A 13,956-nucleotide genomic window follows, 5' to 3' on the forward strand; every position below is an offset into this window, starting at 1 on the left:
TAGTTTCAATCTTATTTCAGTCAGTCAACTAGCCAAGTCTACTGCTTGTTGCCTCATTTTCTTTGGAAATTTGTGCTTCATCCAGGACCTTGCTCATTGGAGCACACTTGGTCTGGGTAGAGAATGCAATGGGCTTTATTTGTTGGACAAAGGCAGCATCTCTACACCTTCCATTGCAACTTNTAAACACATTAAATAATATAAATTATACAATAAAATAATAAACAGATTATCTATTTCTCCTCTCTCTCTAATTTTTGTCCCTGCCTCTCTATCGCTCTCTGAACAACCAAACAACCCAAGCACTACTATGCCACCACCATGCCCACCACGCCACCACTGCCCACCAAAATCCGACCAGGACTAAAAACCCAAAAAAAAAAACAAAAAAACAAAAAAAAAAACCCAAAACAAAACCCACCAAAAACCAAGCAAACCCATAGCAAAAACAACCAAACAACCCATTGCCCACCACACAAATCCAAATCCAACCCAAACACCATTAGAATCCGGTTAACGGGTATCTTTATGATATTTGTTAATTTGTTTTAGGAAAGTTTTAAACTTTTAATACCATTTTAATAAAAATATAAAAAATTAAAAAAAAAAGTTTTTCTTTTCTTTTCTTATAAAATACATCTAAAAATATTTCCTAAAAGACTATTCACATCCGATATCTTCAAATTATTCTATTTTACCATCTTGAAAGCTACTTTATCTATTATACCATACCATTTTACAATACACCAAACATCTCAACTTTAGTTTACAATAAAACACATTAAAATAATATAAATTATACAATAAAATAATAAACAAATTATCTATCTCTCCTCTCTCTCTAATTTTTGTCCCTGCCTCTCTGTCACTCTCTCAACAACCAAACAACCCAAGCACTACTATGCCACCACCATGCCCACCACACCACCACTGCCCACCAAAATCCCACTAGGACCAAAAACCCAAAAAAAAAAAAAAAAAAAAAAAAAAACAAACCCACCAAAAACCAAGCAAACCCATAGCAAAAACAACCAAACAACCCATTGCCCACCACGCAAATCCAAATCCAACTCAAACCCCATTAGAATCCAAAACACCAACCCATAGGAATCCAAAATCCAACCCATATAAACCCAAAAGACAAAAATTAATAGCAAAAAAATCAAACAACCCCATCAGAATCCGTCATGCCCACGCCGATCTTGCCACGTCATGACCACACCAATCTCCGCCACGTCGTGACCACGCCAATCTCCGCCACGTCCTGACCACCCTGAATCCAACCCAGCTTCAGTGGCTAGCTTTGTACGAGAGAGAGAGATGTGAGAGAAGGATTGAGGAGTGAAGAAAGAGAGAGAATCAGAGATAAAAATAAAAAGAAAAGAAGAAGTAGATGGTTGTCAGAGTGAGAGAAAAGAGAATTTAATATTATGCCATTTACTGTAACACTATTGTAAAAAAATTTACAACTACAAGACCAGGTAATGGGCTTGTTTTATGCTTTGATGCCAAAATTCCCCTACATATACAATTTGCAAGACCCAATGCTAATGCTAATACCCCTTAGGAAATATTTTTAAGAACTTTTTATAGAAAAAGAAAAAAGTAATTTTTTTATTATAAGTTTTTATATTTTTTTTTTATGAAATTTGTATCAAAATTTTTCTAAAATAGTCCATTAACACATGTCTTAATTAAGGGCATCCGTTAATATGATTTTTTTTTCTTCTTTTCTTGTGAATTTCTCTCTTTGGTTGTCCAAGTGCAATGCTAGCTATGAGCTGAAAGCCTACAACTTTAATTAATATTGTTCTCATTACATTGTTATTTGTAATTACACACATACACATCATTTTAGTGCTTCTACTAGATCAAATTGTCTTTCCAATTCGGTAGAACAAAAATAACTCAATCATTTCTTAGATTCGAAACAAAACCCCTGGTAAACATCAAAAAAAAGAAAGGAACATTCAATTTTCTTTAGTTTTAAACGAGTGAATGAAAATAGCTAAGCTAGACTTCAAAAGTGTGTAACAAGTGGTTGAAGTGCAAGGAAGGAACAATTAATTTACTTTCCTAGAAATTCCCCAAAAAAAAAAAAAATTACTTTCCTAGAAGGCAGGGCACTTTAATTAGAAAAAATTTAAGTGATCTAAAAGTAATGATCTTTTCTCTCACATGAGAGGTAGGACCCACCCCTCATGTGAGAGGAGGGGGCATTATTACCATGATAGAATTATACCACTTTGATTGCCCTAAGAACAAAGTGAAGAAACCAACCTAGTTAAGGAACATAGAGATGAGAACAGAGATTAGGACAAAAGTTCTGAACATTGTCTGAATTTTATCTGAACCCTAGCCTCATCATCATCATCATCATCATCATTATCTTCCAACACAATGTTCATAAAGCACTGAAAGCTACAGAGCCTAGCCATACTTTTTCCAAGGTACACGTACAGGGTTACACTTAGGCTACACCTACACGCTATGTCTAAAGTCTAGTTATCCATATTTCACTTTCAACGTATTAAAGTCATTCAACTGCCACGCTTTGAAAAATCAATACAGGAAATCTATAATATATACCCCAGCATTGATTCCAACTTTCCAAATTGGTTGGCTTGTTTTGTCAACGAAAAACCTATTTAAATTAATTTAATTTGAAAACCAGATTCCACAAAATTATTCATTATTATCTTTTTTTTTTCCACTATAATTGAGGTAGTTTGTCGTGCATAATAATAAGGAGTACCCGTTAACAAAAGAGTTCTATATTAGTTAATTCATGTAAAAGTGATATTTCATTAACAATTTATTGTCTTATAAAGAATTGTGAAAAATTCTAAGCATCTAATGTTACTACTTTGCTATTCGGAAACTTGTAAATAAGAGTTCTAGACTAACAATTGTAAACTGTCCTTGGAGAAGTTCTTTAAAGATTTATCAAGAAAATGTAAATGTTATATATTAAAGTATTTAATTTAGCAAAAAGTTTGAACTATAGAGTTAATAGTATATTGTAATTATTTCTTAAAAAAAAGTATTTAATAATGCTTGAAGCCATGCCAGAGCACGTGTTCTTCATCCAGTAGCATTGAAGAAGTTAGTTAGAAGTTAGTTCCATAAATTCAGGAGTCAGTTACTCTTGGATTGCCACGTGTACAGATTCTAGAGGGCCCCAAATAACAGATTTTGGCGCCAATTGTAGGGCGGTTACATCCTCCTCTGTATATATAAACAGAGCATAGTAATGTATTATAAATTAATTTCATTCTTGTAACTTTCTTTCTCCATCAATGAAATCCTCTCAATTCTATTTAGATTTCCAATCTTTTACACAGGTTGGTGCACCGGTGAGTCTTCTTCAACCTTGATCTCATTCTCACCTAATTCTTAAAATTATTAACAGGAAGATGGGTCATACAATCGAATAAAAAAGGGTTTTTTTTTTCCTTTTTTTTTTCTTCAAGTTATTGAATTTGACTGATTATGATAATTTCATGAATCTAGCTATTGTGATCGTGTGAGAGTGTCCAACTTACCATTTTATTGCTCCCAAAGTGCGTGTCTAATTCATAAAACTATATTAGTATAAAACTACAAGAAGCCAACAATATAGCAACATTTTAATCACGAAATTTTGAGGCTGATTATGAATCTTCAACAATCTATTTAGGGTTAATTATATGTATTTTTCTCTGTCATAAAAACCACTTGAATTAGGCATAAAGTGTATTATACATATAGCATAATACTTTTTTTTTTCCATTCCAATACTATTATAGTATGTTCTCCATATTTGAAATTTTACACTTTCTATACTGAACTATTTAGTTTATGATTACAAAATTTAAGAGATTAGTTGAATTTTTTTCCTTTTGTATACTAGTTTTTAAATAGTTTATTCCTTCTTTTCCTCCTAAATTTAGGCAGTTTATTCTATTTTGGCTAAGTTAATGTGGATAATGAAAATAAAGTTAAGTATACTATATGTCTTGTCATTTTTTTGGTGTGATGCATCTTAATATGAATGATACATTATATAAAGTAAGATTAGGAAAAGACATAATGATAGAATTTAATTAAGTAGGTATACCAGTGGCAAGTTTTTATTGGTAAAATGGTAAAGAAAATTTGAATTGTCTACTTTAGGCATTGTAACTTCCCTTCTTCTTTTTCCTTTTCATAATAATATATCAATTCACTATGCAATTCACATCTATATATATATATATATATATATGTATGTATGTATCTAAAAGCTGAAGCGTAACATTTATAATTGCTACACTCGTGTTGAGCCACATCAGCAGCCATATCATCTACCTATTTCCAACCATTTCACTCCAATATTTCAAACCATAATGTCCCTTTTACCTTTTCATCTCTCCACTACTCTCAACCTTCTTATCCCCATTCTATTACTATAACTATGTGATTTTTTCTCTCATTCTATACATATTTTCCCACATGAAAAAGGTTATTACTCTCTCTCTCTCTCTCATGTTTTATTTTTATGTGAATTTTTATTAAATGTATCTCTACTTTAGATTGATGAATTTATGTGTTCTTTAGAATTCTACTTTGGGTTGATACAATTTGGTTTTGTGTTTTGAGTTTTTAAGTTATTACCTTTTTTCTTTTTTATGATTGTTAAATGTCATCCTATTTCATATAAAGATAGTTTACAAGAATATAATGTTATTCTATTAGATAGCATGACTTGGATACTTTGGTGTTTGACTCATAACTATATTTTTTATTTTTATTTTGATGCTTCTTCTTCTCATTTATTTTCTATTTCTCCCAAAAAAGGTTATTATTCTCTCTCTCTCTCTCTCTCTCTCTCTCTCTCTATACATATATATAATTTATTCTTTTTTGCAACTTTACTTTACATTGATAAATCTTTTTTTTTTCTATAATACTATTTTGGGTTAATATGATTTGGTAGTGTGTGTGTGTGTGTGTTTAGTTTTCCATCACAAGTCTTCTCTCATCCTCTTATAACTTTTGTTTGATTTTTTTTTTTTTGACATAATACTTAGTTATTTTGTAAGTGAGATTCTGAATTTATATCAAAATACAATCTTGACTATGAATTTAAATGTGTCTATCAACTATTAAAACCGCCTAAGATGAATATGTATAGACAATATTTTTGTTTTAATTTTTCATTGATTTATTATTTAGTCATAACATCAAAAAGAAAATAGATGAATACGTAACGTTAAAACTGCCTAAAATGAATTTGTAAAGCTAATATATTTATATATTTAATGTGGGGCCCATAGGCCTGATAGCCTCGGCCCATCATGTAGCAGGCCCAAGGCCCATGCCGAGGAGCACAAGCTATTTTGGACTAAAGAGGGGGAAAGTCTATTTTCCCAATCCACGCCGAGGACTACCTTATCCTCGGCCTGACAAAGGTGATTTTGGGGAAAGGCTAACCCCAAAGTAAGCTGTCACTCTCGCATTTAATGCACTCAACTAACCCCCCTGGCCGCATTAATGGGGAGGTAACCCCTTGGCAGGATAACGTTGATTAGAGTGAACCACTTGAGTACCGATAAGGCCTCTGATGGGACGGACGACCAGAAGAAAGGCAANTAAACACATTAAATAATATAAATTATACAATAAATAAATAAACAGATTATCTATTTCTCCTCTCTCTCTAATTTTTGTCCCTGCCTCTCTATCGCTCTCTGAACAACCAAACAACCCAAGCACTACTATGCCACCACCATGCCCACCACGCCACCACTGCCCACCAAAATCCGACCAGGACTAAAAACCCAAAAAAAAAAAACAAAAACAAAAAAAAAAAAACCCAAAACAAAACCCACCAAAAACCAAGCAAACCCATAGCAAAAACAACCAAACAACCCATTGCCCACCACACAAATCCAAATCCAACCCAAACACCATTAGAATCCGGTTAACGGGTATCTTTATGATATTTGTTAATTTGTTTTAGGAAAGTTTTAAACTTTTAATACCATTTTAATAAAAAATAAAAAATTAAAAAAAAAGTTTTTCTTTTCTTTTCTTATAAAATACATCTAAAAATATTTCCTAAAAGACTATTCACATCCGATATCTTCAAATTATTCTATTTTACCATCTTGAAAGCTACTTTATCTATTATACCATACCATTTTACAATACACCAAACATCTCAACTTTAGTTTACAATAAAACACATTAAAATAATATAAATTATACAATAAAATAATAAACAAATTATCTATCTCTCCTCTCTCTCTAATTTTTGTCCCTGCCTCTCTGTCACTCTCTCAACAACCAAACAACCCAAGCACTACTATGCCACCACCATGCCCACCACACCACCACTGCCCACCAAAATCCCACTAGGACCAAAAACCCAAAAAAAAAAAAAAAAAAAAAAAAAAAACCCACCAAAACCAAGCAAACCCATAGCAAAAACAACCAAACAACCCATTGCCCACCACGCAAATCCAAATCCAACTCAAACCCCATTAGAATCCAAAACACCAACCCATAGGAATCCAAAATCCAACCCATATAAACCCAAAAGACAAAATTAATAGCAAAAAAATCAAACAACCCCATCAGAATCCGTCATGCCCACGCCGATCTTGCCACGTCATGACCACACCAATCTCCGCCACGTCGTGACCACGCCAATCTCCGCCACGTCCTGACCACCCTGAATCCAACCCAGCTTCAGTGGCTAGCTTTGTACGAGAGAGAGAGATGTGAGAGAAGGATTGAGGAGTGAAGAAAGAGAGAGAATCAGAGATAAAAATAAAAGAAAAGAAGAAGTAGATGGTTGTCAGAGTGAGAGAAAAGAGAATTTAATATTATGCCATTTACTGTAACACTATTGTAAAAAAATTTACAACTACAAGACCAGGTAATGGGCTTGTTTTATGCTTTGATGCCAAATTCCCCTACATATACAATTTGCAAGACCCAATGCTAATGCTAATACCCCTTAGGAAATATTTTTAAGAACTTTTTATAGAAAAAGAAAAAAGTAATTTTTTTATTATAAGTTTTATATTTTTTTTTATGAAATTTGTATCAAAATTTTTCTAAAATAGTCCATTAACACATGTCTTAATTAAGGCATCCGTTAATATGATTTTTTTTCTTCTTTTCTTGTGAATTTCTCTCTTTGGTTGTCCAAGTGCAATGCTAGCTATGAGCTGAAAGCCTACAACTTTAATTAATATTGTTCTCATTACATTGTTATTTGTAATTACACACATACACATCATTTTAGTGCTTCTACTAGATCAAATTGTCTTTCCAATTCGGTAGAACAAAAATAACTCAATCATTTCTTAGATTCGAAACAAAACCCCTGGTAAACATCAAAAAAAAGAAAGGAACATTCAATTTTCTTTAGTTTTAAACGAGTGAATGAAAATAGCTAAGCTAGACTTCAAAAGTGTGTAACAAGTGGTTGAAGTGCAAGGAAGGAACAATTAATTTACTTTCCTAGAAATTCCCCAAAAAAAAAAAAATTACTTTCCTAGAAGGCAGGGCACTTTAATTAGAAAAAATTTAAGTGATCTAAAAGTAATGATCTTTTCTCTCACATGAGAGGTAGGACCCACCCTCATGTGAGAGGAGGGGGCATTATTACCATGATAGAATTATACCACTTTGATTGCCCTAAGAACAAAGTGAAGAAACCAACCTAGTTAAGGAACATAGAGATGAGAACAGAGATTAGGACAAAAGTTCTGAACATTGTCTGAATTTTATCTGAACCCTAGCCTCATCATCATCATCATCATCATCATTATCTTCCAACACAATGTTCATAAAGCACTGAAAGCTACAGAGCCTAGCCATACTTTTTCCAAGGTACACGTACAGGGTTACACTTAGGCTACACCTACACGCTATGTCTAAAGTCTAGTTATCCATATTTCACTTTCAACGTATTAAAGTCATTCAACTGCCACGCTTTGAAAAATCAATACAGGAAATCTATAATATATACCCCAGCATTGATTCCAACTTTCCAAATTGGTTGGCTTGTTTTGTCAACGAAAAACCTATTTAAATTAATTTAATTTGAAAACCAGATTCCACAAAATTATTCATTATTATCTTTTTTTTTTCCACTATAATTGAGGTAGTTTGTCGTGCATAATAATAAGGAGTACCCGTTAACAAAAGAGTTCTATATTAGTTAATTCATGTAAAAGTGATATTTCATTAACAATTTATTGTCTTATAAAGAATTGTGAAAAATTCTAAGCATCTAATGTTACTACTTTGCTATTCGGAAACTTGTAAATAAGAGTTCTAGACTAACAATTGTAAACTGTCCTTGGAGAAGTTCTTTAAAGATTTATCAAGAAAATGTAAATGTTATATATTAAAGTATTTAATTTAGCAAAAAGTTTGAACTATAGAGTTAATAGTATATTGTAATTATTTCTTAAAAAAAAGTATTTAATCCAAAAAAGGTCACTTGGACATGATTCCAATTATTATCAATAAGCAATGTTACATTGCCAAATTTCCTGTTCATGACAAAGGGCAAATCATCTTGTTTATAAGCGAACTAGCTGGCATTTGGCAAATGTACAATGGGAGAAACTATGAAGACTCGTATGGTACAGAATAGAACACCTTATCTTAAATTCTTGATTGCAAGTTGGTGCACCGGTGAGTCTTCTTCAACCTTGATCTCATTCTCACCTAATTCTTAAAATTATTAACAGGAAGATGGGTCATACAATCGAATAAAAAAGGGTTTTTTTTTTCCTTTTTTTTCTTCAAGTTATTGAATTTGACTGATTATGATAATTTCATGAATCTAGCTATTGTGATCGTGTGAGAGTGTCCAACTTACCATTTTATTGCTCCCAAAGTGCGTGTCTAATTCATAAAACTATATTAGTATAAAACTACAAGAAGCCAACAATATAGCGACATTTTAATCACAAAATTTTGAGGCTGATTATAAATCTTCAACAATCTATTTAGGGTTAATTATATGTATTTTTCTCTGTCATAAAAACCACTTGAATTAGGCATAAAGTGTATTATACATATAGCACAATACTTTTTTTTTTCCATTCCAATATTATTATAGTATGTTCTCCATATTTGAAATTTTACACTTTCTATACTGAACTATTTAGTTTATGATTACAAAATTTAAGAGATTAGTTGAATTTTTTTCCTTTTGTATACTAGTTTTTAAATAGTTTATTCCTTCCCCCCCCCCCCCCTAAATTTAGGCAGTTTATTCTATTTTGGCTAAGTTGATGTGGATAATGAAAATAAAGATAAGTATACGATATGTCTTGTCATTTTTTGGTGTGATGCATCTTAATATGAATGATACATTATATAAAGTAAGATTAGGAAAAGACATAATGATAGAATTTAATTAAGTAGGTATACCAGTGGCAAGTTTTTATTGGTAAAATGGTAAAGAAAATTTGAATTGTCTACTTTAGGCATTGTAACTTCCCTTCTTCTTTTTCCTTTTCATAATAATATATCAATTCACTATGCAATTCACATCTATCTATCTATATATATATATATATATATCTAAAAGCTGAAGCGTAACATTTATAATTGCTACACTCCTATTGAGCCACATCAGCGGCCATATCATATACCTATTTCCAACCATTTCACTCCATATTTCAAACCATAATGTCCCTTTTACCTTTTCATCTCTCCACTACTCTCAACCTTCTTATCCCCATTCTATTACTATAACTATGTGATTTTTTCTCTCATTCTATACATATTTTCCCACATGAAAAAGGTTATTACTCTTCTCTCTCTCTCTCTCTCTCTCTCTCTCTCTCTCTCATGTTTTATTTTTATGTGAATTTTTATTAAATGTATCTCTACTTTAGATTGATGAATTTATGTGTTCTTTAGAATTCTACTTTGGGTTGATACAATTTGGTTTTGTGTTTTGAGTTTTTAAGTTATTATCTTTTTTCTTTTTTATGATTGTTAAATGTCATCCTATTTCATATAAAGATAGTTTACAAGAATATAATGTTATTCTATTAGATAGCATGACTTGGATACTTTGGTGTTTGACTCATAACTATATATATATATATATATATTTTTTTTTTTTTTATGCTTCTTCTTCTCATTTATTTTCTATTTCTCCCAAAAAAGGTTATTATTCTCTCTCTCTCTCTCTCTCTCTCTCTCTCTCTCTCTTATACATATATATAATTTATTCTTTTTTGCAACTTTACTTTACATTGGTAAATCATTTTTTTTTCCTATAATACTATTTTGGGTTAATATGATTGGTATGGTGTGTGTGTGTGTGTGTGTGTGTGTGTGTGTGTGTGTGTGTGTGGTGTTTAGTTTCCATCACAAGTCTTCTCTCATCCTCTTATAACTTTTGTTTGATTTTTTTTTTTTTTTTGACATAATACTTAGTTATTTTGTAAGTGAGATTCTGAATTTATATCAAAATACAATCTTGACTATGAATTTAAATGTGTCTATCAACTATTAAAACCGCCCAAGATGAATATGTATAGACAATATTTTTGTTTTAATTTTTCATTGATTTATTATTTAGTCATAACATCAAAAAGAAAATAGATGAATACGTAACGTTAAAACTGCCTAAAATGAATTTGTAAAGCTAATATATTTATATATTTAATATTGTCAAAAAATTAAAAGTAAAAATAGATAATAAAAAAAATAATGATGTGGCCAATGATGTGGTAGATGAGAAGGCTAAATAAAAGCGCAGCAACAATAAATGCAATACAAATGTCCAGTTAAAGGCAATTAAATCTTAATAAGTGAAAGTGTATGTAGTCAAATTTTTTTTTCTTAGATCATGTTCTCTTTACGTTGTCGTTGTTGTTGTTTTTTTTTTTTTTTTTTTTTGAGGAAATTCTTTTTACGTTGTTATATAAATTATTTTCTTTAATTACAATAGGTGAAGTGTTCAATTTTAAAAATAAAGTCTACTTTTTTTTTTTTCTACATATTATTTTAAATATTAAATTTATAATATTGTATAATCTCTTAGGAATTTTTGAGAAATATGCAATTCCATCTATGTATCTATATTAGTAAACAAAACTCAACCAATAGTTCGAAGTTACTCATATGATACGAAAAATTATAAATATGATAATCTCTTTTAAGAGAATGAAAATTTTGAATGATAAATTTGAAATTTACACAGTTTAGTTGTATAGGAAAAAAAATATATACATAATACACAATATGGATTGCCTAAAAATGAATATATAATATCAAAAAAAAAAAATCCAACTAATAAAACTATGATATTTTTTGGGATAGATAAATGAAAAATAATTTTAGAAATTATTTAATTTTTTGAGAGAAAAAATAATTTTTCACAGAATTTAAAGAACAATTATATATTATACCATAATTACAAAATAATTATCAATTCTCACATATTGTGTGAGTTCGCGACTATTTTTCATAATTATGAATGAATAGCCATAAACATTGGTACTGCATAAAAGAGTTAGAAGACAGGACAAGAGAAAGTAAGATGAAATTGCTGTTACATACTTACGAGGGCGTTTGGATTGCGCATTGCATGTCCACGTTTCCTCAAATCTGCGTTTCTCTTCTTTTTTTTTTTTGGACGCATAATTTGACTTTGGGAGACAAAAAATCTGTGCATGAACAGTGCGTGCACTGTTCACGCACTATTCATGCAATAAAAAATATTAAAAATGGGTCCCACAATACTATTCACACATTTAAAAATTATTTTGCTACAGTGTTTTCAGTTTTTAGTTTTCAGTTTCAGCAACAATAAGTTCAATCCAAACGGACCTATCGACATCTAAAAGGTAATCTTCTAGAGTTCGAGAATTCTGTCAATTAAAACACAACTATAGGAAATAATTTAAGAATAGCCCTGTTAACATCTCTACTAGAGAAACCCACCAAATCCCAGCACTAGTACCATAGCTTGTAAACCCCAAAGAGGCCACAAATTGGGAATTTTGATTCATGTTCCCATTAGCCAACTCGGTTCTTAAGCCGGGTTCAGGCAATGTGACCTGTTACTGACATGGTTTTACCCCATATGGAACATGGCTAGCTGACACTAACCCAACCGGGTAACAAAGGTTTGGGTTGTTCCAAGCCCCAAACTGCCTTCCCACTTTCCTATAAAAATCATCACCAAAATTAAGTTCTCCAGTTAGATTGTTTGCATTTAGATAGAGTGCACTAACACAGGGTAGAGTAGCTAGCTTTGGAGACAACTTTCCTGTGAGGTTATTGTCACTGAGACCCAAAAATCTCAATCTCTTTAATTTTGATATGGACTCAAGAATCTCCCCTGTCAACCCAATATTGGAGAGGTCCAAAATGACCAAGTTATGTAAGTTATGCCACTCTAGGCCCATTAGGTCTCCACCTATTGGGTTGTTAGACAAGACCAACTCTTCTAAGGAACTCATTCCTTGAAATGACTTGGTCAACCCACCTGAAATTTTGTTGTTTCTAAGTTCCAAAAGGGTCAGATTCTTCAAGTTACTAATCTCACTTGGATGCCTTCCAATTGATTGTTGCTCAAGTCAAGCTTCAAAAGTGAGGTCAACCCTCCAAGAGTCAATGGCAAAGGCCCAGATAGTGTATTCCTACTTAAATCATATATTAGTAGCTCATTCAACCCAACAAAACTATCTGGAATCCAACCAACAAATTGGTTCCCAGCAAGAACTAGACGCTTCAAGTTGATCAAGTTGCCAATATTTGTTGGTATATTGCCAGTTAATACATTTTCTAGTAGCACTAGTGATTTGAGCTTCACAAGGGCACCAAAGTTGATAGGAATTTTTCCAATGAGACCAGGGTTTGATCTGAACTCTAATGATTCTAAGCTGCCACCAAGTTTGTCCCAGCTATTGGATGGAATGGCAATGGGTTGCCTCTTGGGTGAAACAAAGCATTTGAAGAATGAAAGAGTTTTGAGGTGCTTAAGCTCAAACACTTGAGGTCTGAATTCCAAATTTTTGCCACAACCAAGAGAGTTGTCATGAATGGGCCCAATATTCAAGGTAGTAACATACCAAAGCCCATCAAGCAAATCACAAGAAACCCCCTGTAGAACAATATAAGAAAATATATCAAACAAAATTGTGAAGCCTGAAACTGCAATTACACATATCTAAAATATACCACATGAAAATTGACCTTACGGTTGAATGGTAATGGCTACAATGTTTTAGTCATGATGGCTAATGAACTATTATCACTGATGAAGTCTGAAAAATCACCAATGAATTACACGTCGCTCACACGCTCAGAAAGTCACCTACGCAACAAGAAAGAGAAAACATACAGAGAGCACCGGTGTGGAACCGGCCAAATACCCTCCGAAGGTCAAGTTAGAATCTTTTTCAACTCCAGAGTGCTAGAGAGGGTTAATTATGTGTACCTTAATTTGTGAGGATATTGAAGCTTTTATAGTGGTCGAAGATTGACCTCTCTTCCTTGAGGCAGAAGTCTTTTTCTTATAGGAGTCTCCTTTAACAATTCCAAACGTGATGAACAAGACTTTTCCTTATGGAGAAGATCTCCATTAATGCACATATCTTCTAGAATCCTCTTCGCCTTTGAATTCCATTTATAATAGGATTTTGAGATGTCCAAACATGGGCCGCAAGAGTTCCTTTAACTTGGGCTTCTTGTAGATAATTGATTCGGACACTGCATGGGTGTTCAACCCGTCGGTGTAGAACCCATCCGTATGGGATCTGTCCAATATAGGGGATTTCAGTGGATCCGTCATATAAGCCGTCCAGTGCATATTTTTCCTCTTCAGTTGCCCCCTTCACCTCATGGGTTCGTCATCTCTAAGCACAAGGGCTCGTGGGGTGACAATTCAAGATTAGGATGACGGTTAAAAATTCATGAGTTGTACTTGCAGTCCGACAA

At 32.3% G+C, this 13,956-nt stretch overlaps 1 pseudogene; it reads right to left on the reverse strand.

The window, feature by feature from the left end:
- Positions 1-12,074: 12,074 nt before the first annotated feature.
- On the reverse strand, positions 12,075-13,611 carry LOC112027263 (piriformospora indica-insensitive protein 2-like; annotated as a pseudogene).
- Between the last annotated feature and the right edge of the window lie 345 nt (positions 13,612-13,956).

This window comes from Quercus suber, unplaced genomic scaffold, assembly GCF_002906115.3.
Source record: "Quercus suber isolate HL8 unplaced genomic scaffold, Cork oak 2.0 scaffold_19, whole genome shotgun sequence".
NCBI lineage: Eukaryota > Viridiplantae > Streptophyta > Magnoliopsida > Fagales > Fagaceae > Quercus > Quercus suber.